The sequence below is a fragment of the Chiloscyllium punctatum genome, chromosome 20, assembly GCF_047496795.1.
Source record: "Chiloscyllium punctatum isolate Juve2018m chromosome 20, sChiPun1.3, whole genome shotgun sequence".
Taxonomy (NCBI): Eukaryota; Metazoa; Chordata; class Chondrichthyes; order Orectolobiformes; family Hemiscylliidae; genus Chiloscyllium; species Chiloscyllium punctatum.
Window position 1 is genome coordinate 92,485,941 of NC_092758.1, and position 9,939 is coordinate 92,495,879.

The following is a 9,939-nucleotide window of genomic DNA, read 5'->3' on the forward strand; positions in this document are numbered from 1 at the left end:
AACTTCTCACTATGATCCTAATCTATCTCTAGTCATTCTTTTATTCTTGATATACCTGTAGAAAGCTTTAGGGTTTTCTTTGATACTATCTGCCAACAGGAGATGCCCCTCCTAGCTCTTCTTAGCTCTCTCTTTAGGTCTTATCTTGTTGCTCTCAAGTGCCCTAACTGACCTTCACATCTCACCCTAAAATATGTCTTCTTCTTCCTCTTGACAAGAGATTCAACTTCCTTAGTAAACCACAGTTCCCTCGCTCGACCACTTCCTCCCTGTCTGACAGGTACACACTTATCAACAACATGCAGTAGCTGTTCCTTGAACAAGCTCCACATTTCAATTGTGTCCATCCCCTGCAGTTTCCTTCCCCATCCAATGCATCCTAAATCTTGCCTAATCCCATCATAATTGCCTTTCCCCCAGCTATAACTCTTGTCCTGCAGTATATACTTATCCCTGCCCATTGCCATGTATCCAAAGTATCCAAAAACTGAATTGTGGTCACAGTCACCAAAGTGCTCACCTATCTCCAAATCTAACATCTGGCCTGGTTCATTACCCAGTACCAAATCTAATGTGGCCTCGCCCCTTGTTGGCCTACCTAACTACTGTCTCAGGAAACCCTCCTGTACACATTGGACAAAAACTGACCCATCCAAATTACTTGATAGGACTTGAGAAGAGGATAATGTAAAATGAGAAATGGCTAAATGAAAGATTGCATTCAATCAAAAGAGATGGCTTACAAGAATGCCATCCAAATTACTTGAACTACAGCACTTCCAGTTAATATTTGGAAAGTTAAACTCCCCCATAATAACTACCGGTTGTTTTTATTTCTATCCATAATCATTTTGGTTATCCTATCCTCTATGTCCCTGGAACTTTTTGGAGGCCTATAGAAAAATCCCTACAGGGTGACCTCTCTTTTCCTGTATCTAACCTCAGCTCACACTACTTGAGTAGACAAGTCCTCATTAAATGTCCTTTCTGCCACCATAATATTGTCCTTGACTAACAATGCCACTCCTCCCCTCTTTTGCCACCTTCCCTGTTCTTACTGAAACATCTAAACCCCAGAACAGCCATTTCCATCCCTGCCCTATCCATGTTTCTGAAAGGGCCACAACATCGAAGTCCCAGATACCAACTCATGCTGAAAGTTTAGCCACCTTATTCCGGATGCTCCTGGTGTTGAGGTAAACACACTTTAAATTACCTTCCTGCTGGTGCACTCCTGCAACCTTGAAACCTTATCTATGACCTTATTGCTCTCAACCTCCTGTATACTGGAGCTGCAATTCAGGTTCCCCTCTCCCTGTTAAATTAGTTGAAACCCCTCCTAAATAGCATTACCAAATTCCCCCCCCCTCCCCCCCAGGATATTGGTACCCCTCTGGTTCAACTGGACCATCCAGTTTGTAGAGGTCCCTCCTACCTCAGAATGAACCCCAATTATCCAAGTATCCAAAACCCTCCCATCTGTACCATCCCCACAGCCATGTGTTCAACTCCTCTCTTTCCCTATTCCTTGCCTTGTTAGCATGTAACATAGTCATAAACTAGAGATAACAACTCTTCGTTCTGGCATTAAGTTTCCATCTTAGTCCCCTGAATTTCTGCCTTAAATCTCCATCCCTTCTCCTACCTACATTGTTGGTGCCTCTGTGCACCACGACTTGGAGCTGGTCTCCCTCCCCTCCAAGGATCCCAAAAACACGATTCGAGACATCATGAACCCTGGCACCTGGGAGACAACACACCAACCATGAGTTTCTCTCGTCCCCACAGAACCTCCTATCTGTCCCCCTAACTATGGAGTCCCCAATGATTAATTCTCTACTCCTCTTCCCTCTTCACTTTTGAGCAACAGAGACAGACGCTGTGCCAGAGACCTGTACCCCATGGCTTACCCCTGGTATGTCACCACTCCCCCAACAGTATCCAAAAGGGGATACTTGTTATTGAGGGGAATGGCCACAGGGGATGCCCGCACTGTCTGCCAGTTCCCTTTCCGTCCCCTGACTGCAACCCGTCTGCTTCCTTCCTGTACTTGAGGTGTGACTACCTTCCTGTAACTCCTCTCAATAACCCCCTCCTCCTCAATAATGATCCAAAGTTCATCCAGCTCCTGCTCCAGTTCCTTAGCACAGCTTCCAAGGAGCAGGAGTTGGGTGTACTTCCTGTAGCAGGGACTGGTGACCCTTATCTACAACTGCTCTAACTTCCATTCCCACTATTCTAATTCCCAAAGAGACTATTAGAGAGAGAGAAAAAAAAAACTAGTAATTTTCCAAGCTGCTGCAGAGAACCTTTTTTTTTGGTTAGAGAAGGAGGATGGGTGGGAGACACTACCTGAGTACTGCTTCGGGTAAAGCAACCACCCAAATATATTACCTTACTTACCCAGCCATCCCATGTCTGCTCCTGCTCAGTGTGCACTCTGCCTAAACATGAAGTAAGCCTTTAAACAATTAACTTACCTTCCCAGCAGCCCTCTGGTCCTCACTCACATTGTAAAATGGAGGCCCCTGATGCTCAAGGTAAGCTTGAATGATTGGTGACTGCAAGAAAAACCTGCTCAGATTGTATATTTGGAATTAGTTCCTTAGGGGCTTGGTGAAAATTTCCCTCGTAGAATTCTGTATGAAACTCATTGTAGAAAAGAAATTAAGCTAAATGGAATAACTTGTTCCTTAAGCACTGTATTCTCTGTGTTGTATTTAGTTTCAGGAAAGATCCTGGACAGATGGTAAATTGCAAAATCTTTATAATTGAATTATTGGAATTTCATTTTCTGTCTGATGTGAATTCTAAATATTATAGTAATATATGAACAATTGCCCTAAATAACAGCTAATTGTTTTGTTTTATGTACCTGTATAATAGCCTGTAAGTTGTATCACTGCTGGTCAGGCAGCATCAAAGGAGAAGGGGAATCGACGTTTCGGGCATGAGCCCCTCTTCAGGAATGAGGAAGGTGTGCCAAGCAGGCTAAGATCAAAGGTAGGGAGGAGGGACTTGGGGGGGGGGGGGGAGCGGGGGGAGTTGGGAATGCGATAGGTGGAAGGAGGTTAACGTGAGGGTGATAGGCCAGAGAGGGGGTGGGGGCGGAGAGGTCAGGAAGAAGATTGCAGGTCAAGAAGGCGGTGCTGAGTCAGAGGGTTGGGACTGAGAAAAGGTGGGGGGAGGGGAAATGAGGAAACTGGAGAAATCTGTATTCATCCCCTGTGGTTGGAGGGTTCCTAGGCGGAAGATGAAGCGCTTTTCCTCTAGGCGTCGTGTTGCCATGGTCTGGCGATGGAGGAGGCCAAGGACCTACATGTCCTTGGCAGAGTGGGAGGGGGAGTTAAAGTGTTCAGCCATGGGGCGGTTGGGTTGGTTGGTGTGGGTGTCCCAGAGGTGTTCTCTGAAACGTTCTGCAAGTAGGCGGCCTGTCTCCCCAATGTATAGGAGGCCACATTGGGTACAGCGGATGCAGAACGTCTGGAGGAAGAGCGACGTTGATTCTCCTGCTCCTTTGATGCTGCCTGACCTGCTGTGCTTTTCCAGCAACAAATTTTTAAGCTCTGATCCCCAGCGTCTGCAGTCCTCACTTTCTCCTGTAAATTGTATCACACATGCAACCAATTTGCAAGTATTGAGCAATATGTACACGCTTGTATAAGGTTACAATAATCTATTTTGAAAATATCAGATGTATAATGTGGGGCTTAAACAATGATATCTCTGAACCAGATTGTTAGGGATTAGTTGTACATAACAATGAGCATTTGAAACACATGTGCCTTTTTCAGACCTTAAACAATCCATTCAGTTTCTTCAGCTTTGTAAAAAGGAAAAAGATTAATTTGGACAAACATAAGCCCATTAGTAAATTTGCAGATGGCACAAAGGTAGGCAGAGTTGTGGATAGGGGTGAAGAATGTTGTGGGTTACAGAGGGACATAGATAAGATGCAGAACTGGGCTGAGAGGTGGCAAATGGAGTTTAATGTGGAAAAGTGTGAGGTAGTTCACTTCGGAACAAGCAACAGGAATGCAGAGTACCGGGCTATTGGTAAAATTCTTGGTAGTGTAGATGAACAGAGAGATCTCGTTTTCCAGGTGCATAAATCCCTGAAAGTTACCACCAGGTTGATAGGATTGTTAAGAAGGCATATAGTGGGTTGGTGTTTACTGGTGGGGGGTTTAGGTCAGAGTGATGCTGGAAAAGCACAGCAGGTCAGGCAGCATCCAAGGAGCAGGAAAATTGACGTTTTGGGCAAAAGCTCTTCATCAGGAACAATTCCTGATGAAGGGCTTTTGGCCGAAACATCAATTTTTCTGCTCCTCGGATGCTGCCTGACCTGCTGTGCTTTTCCAGCATCACTCTGATCTAAACTCTGGTTTCCAGCATCTGCAGTCTTCACTATTACCTAGTTTATTGGTGGGTGATTGAGTTTTGGAGCCACGAGGTCATGCTTCAGCTGTACAAGACACTGGTAAAGCCGCACTTGGAGTATTGCGTACAGTTCCGGCCACCACATTATAGGAAGGATGTGAAAGCTTTGGAAAGGGTTCAGAGGAGATTTACTGGGATGTTGCCTGGTATGGAGTGAAGGTCTTATGAGGAAAGGCTGATGGAACGGAGGCTGTTTTTGTTGGAGAGAAGAAGGTTGAGAGCTGACTTAATCGAGATATATAAGATAATCAGAGGGTCAGTTAGAGTGGACAGTGAGAGCCTTTTTCCTCGGATGGTGAAGGCTAACATGGGAGGACATAGCTTTAAATTGAGAGGTGATAGATTTAGGACAGATATCATGGGTAGTTCCTTCACTCAGAGTAGTAAGGGCATGGAACGACCCGCCTGCAACGGTAGTAGACTCTCTGACTTTAAGGGCATTTAAATGGGTATTGGACATACATATGGATAATAATAGAGCAGTGTAGGTTAGATGGGCATCAGATTAATTTCACAGGTCCGCGCAACATCGAGGGCCAAAAGGCCTGTACTGCGCTGTGACGTTCTATGTTTTATTAAACTGAAATACAACTGACATCATAATCTTCAGACTGGATTTTAGAAACATTGAGCTATCAATTTCATTAATAGTTGCTCTGAGTGCTTATATGTTTGTTTGGGCACAATAAGCAGAACTTATCTAATACTTTTGGATGTGAAAATAAGAGGAATAATTAGTAAGTTTGCAGATGACACCAAAATTAGAGGTGTAGTGGACAGCGAAGGGGGTTACCTCAGATTACAACGGGATCTTGACCAGATGGGCCAATGGGCTGAGGAGTGGCAGATGGAGTTCAATTTAGATAAATGTGAGGTGCTGCATTTTGGGAAAGCAAATCTTAGCAGGACTTATACACTTAATGGTAAGGTCCTAGGGAGTGTTGCTGAACAGAGACACCTTGGAATGCAGGTTCATAGCTCCTTGAAAGTGGAGATAGGACAGTGAAGAAGGCATTTGGTATGCTTTCCTTTATTGGTCAGAGTATTGAGTACAGGAGTTTGGAGGTCATGTTGCGGCTGTACAGGACATCGGTTAGGCAACTGTTGGAATAGTGCATGCAATTCTGGTCTCCTTCCTATTGGAAGGATGTTGTAAAACTTAAAAGAGCTCAGAAAAGATTTACAAGGATGTTGCCAGGGTTGGAGGATTCAAGCTGTAGGGAAAGGTTAAATAGGCTGGGGCTGTTTTCCCTGGAGTGTCGGAGGCTGAGGGGTGACCTTACAGATGTTATAAAATTATGAGGGGCATGGATAGGATAAATAAACAAAGTCTTTTCCCTGGGTTGGGGGAGTCCAGAATGAGAGGGCATAGGTTTAGGTTGAGAGGGGAAAGATATAAAAGAGACCTAAGGGCAACTTTTTCACACAGAAGGTGGTATGAGTTTGGAATGAGCTGCCAGAAGAAGTGGTGGAGGCTGGTACAATTGCAACATTTAAGAGGCATTTGGATGGGGATATCAATAGGAAGGGTTTGTGGGGATATGGCAGGTGGGACTAGATTAGGTTGGGATATCTATTCAGCATGGACAAATTGGACCAAAAGGTCTGTTTCCGTTCTGTACGTCTCTATGACTGCAATTTAATAATTTCAATGTGAGTAACTTCTTCAGATTTCAATTTACTGTTAGTTATCTTTTGAAAAAAGAATGTGTTTTCTGAACACTGAATGTCACTGGTCTTTAAAAAATGTCTGTCAAAATTCCAATTAGTATAGAATTCTTGTTGGTAGCGAATCCAACAACACAAAGTTTACTGTAAATGCAAGATGCTTTTGTTTTCATGCTTTCATCATATTTCCACGATAAAAAAAGTTGATTAAAAAATGTTGTACAATGTGAAAAGCAACAGTGAATGGCTCTTACAGCTGAAGTAAGATACACAATGCAGTCTTTTTGGCTTCCTGTGCTATTTCTGTTCACTGCTTGATTGATCTCTTGGCCTCTGTTCTGTGGCACCTCTATTTCAATGCCTATTTATAAAGTTCTGCTTATTGGACAAATAAGATGATCTTTGAAACTAAAGTCAATTGTATTACATGATGCCCTGAGATGTATACAAGTATATGAGATGGTCTTTCAATATGTCGGTATGATCCGAAGAATTGTCAAAGTGGATGCACATACCTTCATGTATTTCTACCCCAGTTTCTGAGGACAGTTTCAGAAATGGGCTGGTACCATGTAAATCAGATTACGTCCTATTTTGCCAAAATAACTACCACCATTTTCATGCTATGCTCGGGGAGATGGATTCTGGTACCAGCCCAATGCAAGATTGTCTTAGTATCCTGTCAGGCCTCCCCACCCAGGAGCAGGCCACAGTACCACAGGAGCCAATTAGCAGAATTTGACTGGTCCGAAGAACAAATCTACTCACATCTGATCTGGAGGATAATGGGATGAGGAAGATATGAGGGTGAACCACGACGAGTAACTAAGCATCAGAGAAGAGAATTCCTTAATGATTTAGCTAGAACATATGGGATGAGAGTGTCAACAGTTAATACCCTTGACATGGCTCATTTGGATAATAACTCAGGATCTTGACCTGACAAGTCAAACAGGCCTCAGAGGAACTGAAGGAGACAACTGACAGGAGACAGCACGACTATTGATGGGCTATCACCTAGTGACCATACTTGAAAGTTATGCAAATGCAGAGCAACCAAGGTAAAAATCATAGATGATAGCAGGCAACAAAATCACATCCTGTGTGGTATTTATGGAAACTGGATATTTGAACAACCGAGGAATGGCCTCAGTCAGGCTAACCAAGGGAAAGGCACAGCAGGTCAGGCAGCATCCAACAAGCAGGAAAATCGACGTTTAGGGCAAAAGCCCTTCATCAGGTTCCAGTACCACTCTGATCTAAACTCTGATTTCCAGCATCTGCAGTCCTCACTTTTGCCTAACTAAAGGAAAGTCCTGCCCTTGATTAGCAACGAACAGCTCAAACAGTTGGTCCAGCAAAGAAGACATGTCAACATTTGCAGCTGCCAACTGAGGCAGTTAACCAAGGTGTGGTTCATCAACAGCTAGAAGGACACTCTTGGCGAGGCCCTAGGCTTGATGATAGGAACCTCAATCATTTCTTGTTTGTTCAATTTGTTCAACCTCAAATTGAGGTTGAGAACTTTTGAGGTTGAAAATATTGGCATTATAAAGAAAGGAATGTGGCTGGAGTATCATGGTACTCTCCCTTATGCTGTAGAAACAAAGGGGACATTGATAGAGAACACTCCAAGTAAATGCGAACAAAGGGACCTAGGGATGCAGGTTATAGTTCCTTGAGATTGGCGTCGCAGGCAGACAGGGTAGGGAAGAAGGTGTTTGGTACACAAGCCTCCATCAATAAGAACATTAAGTACAGGAATTGGGAGGTCATATTGCGGCTATGCAAGACATTGATGAGGCCACATTTGAAGTACTGCATACAATTCTGCTTGCCAGGCTGTAGGGAGAATGTCATTAAACTGGAAAGGGTGCAGGAAATATTTATAAGGATAACACTGGAACTGACGGGTTTGAGTTATAAGAAGAGGCTGGGAGAAAGTAAGGACTGAAGATGCTGGAGATCAGAGTCAAAAGGCGTGGTGTTGGAAAAGCACAGCTGGTCAGGCAGCATCAAAGGAGCAGGAGAGTTGGCGTTTTGAGCATACGCTCTTAATTGGGAATGTGAGGGAGGTCAATGGGGCTGTGAGATAAATGGGAGGGAGGTGGGGCTTAGGAGAAGGTAGCTGGGAATGTGATAGATAGATGAAGGTGGGGGCGAAGGTGATATGTCGGAGCAGAGGGTGGAGCAGATAGTGGGAAGGAAGATGGACAGGTAGTACAGTTCAAAAGGGTGGTGCTGGGTTGGAGGGTTGGATCTGGGATAAGGTGGCAGGATGAGGAAACTGGTGATATCAACATTGATCCCTTGTTAGTGAGTTTTGAGAAGATTTGTAGCTCAGGTTGAGGTTCTGGATGTAGGTTTGCTTGCTGAGCTGGAAGGTTCATTTCCAGAGGTTTCATCACCTTACTCGGTAACATCTACAGTGGGCCTCAGGTGAAGCAATGTACATGACGCCTGCTTTCTATTTATATGTTTGGGTTGGTGATGTCATTTCCCATGATGATGTCATTTCCTGTGGTGATGCCATTTCCTGTTCATTTTCTCAAGGGGTGATAGCTGGGGTCGACCTCGATGTGCTTGTTGATAGAGTTCCAGTTGGAATGCCATGCTTCTAGGAATTCTTGTGCATGTCTCTGTTTGGCTTATCCTAGGATGGATGTGTTGGTCCAGTCGAAGTGGTGTCCTTCCTCTTAATATATTAGTGAGAGACAGTCATGTCATTTTGTGGTTAGCTGGTGTAACATGACTCCCTGAGAAAATGAACAGGAAATGATATCACCAACCCAAAGAAACTCAAACATATAAATAGAAAGCAGGAATCATGTACAGTGCTTCACCTGAGGCCCACTGAAGATGTTACCGAGTAAGGTGACAAAATGTTTGGAAATGAACCTTCCAGCTCAGTGAGCAAACCTACATCCAGAACATTGATCCCATGTGGTTGGAGGGTCCCAAGGTGAAAGATGAGGCATTCTTCCTCCAAGGGGTTGGGTGGTTAGAATCTGGAGATGCAGGAGGCCCAGACCTGCATGTTCTTGGCGGAATGGGAGGGGGAGTTGAAGCGTTCAGTCACAGGGTGGTGGGGTTTGTTTAGTGCATGTGTCACAGAGATATTCTCTGAAATGTTTTGCAAAATGGTGTCCCATCTGCCCAATGTAGAGAAGATCACATCAGGAGCAACGGATACAGTAGATGACGTGTGTGGAAGTGCAGGATAACCTCTGTCAGATGTGGAAGGATCCTTTGGGGCCTTGGATGGAGGTGAGGAGGCAAGTGTAGGTGTAGGTTTTGCATCTCTTGCAGTGGCAAGAGAAGGTGCCAGGAGTGGAGGATGGATTGGTGGGGGCCAGGAATCTAATAAGGGACTTGTGGAGGGAATGTCTCTGCAGATGGGGTGGAGAGGGAAATTTATCCCTGATGATGGGGTCTGTTTGTACGTGGTGGAAATGGTGGAGGATAATATGTTGTATGGGTAGAAAATGAGGAAAAGGGGGCTTCTGTCCTTGTTTGTGATTGGAGGGGTGGGGTTCACCAGTTCCCTCACCTCTCCTGCCCCCACCTTATCCCAGGTCCAACCCTCTAACTCGGCACCACCCTCTTGAACTGTCCTTTCTTCTCACCTATCAGCTCCAACATCCTCTCCGACCTATTACCTTCAACCCCACCTCTGTCTACCTATCGCATTCCCAGCTACCGCCATCTGATTTATCTCTCAGTGCCCTTGGGCCTCCTCCACATTCCTGTTGAAAGGCTTATGCTCGAAACATTGACTCTCCTGCTCTTTGGATACTGCCTGACTGGCTGTGCTTTTCCAATACCACACTT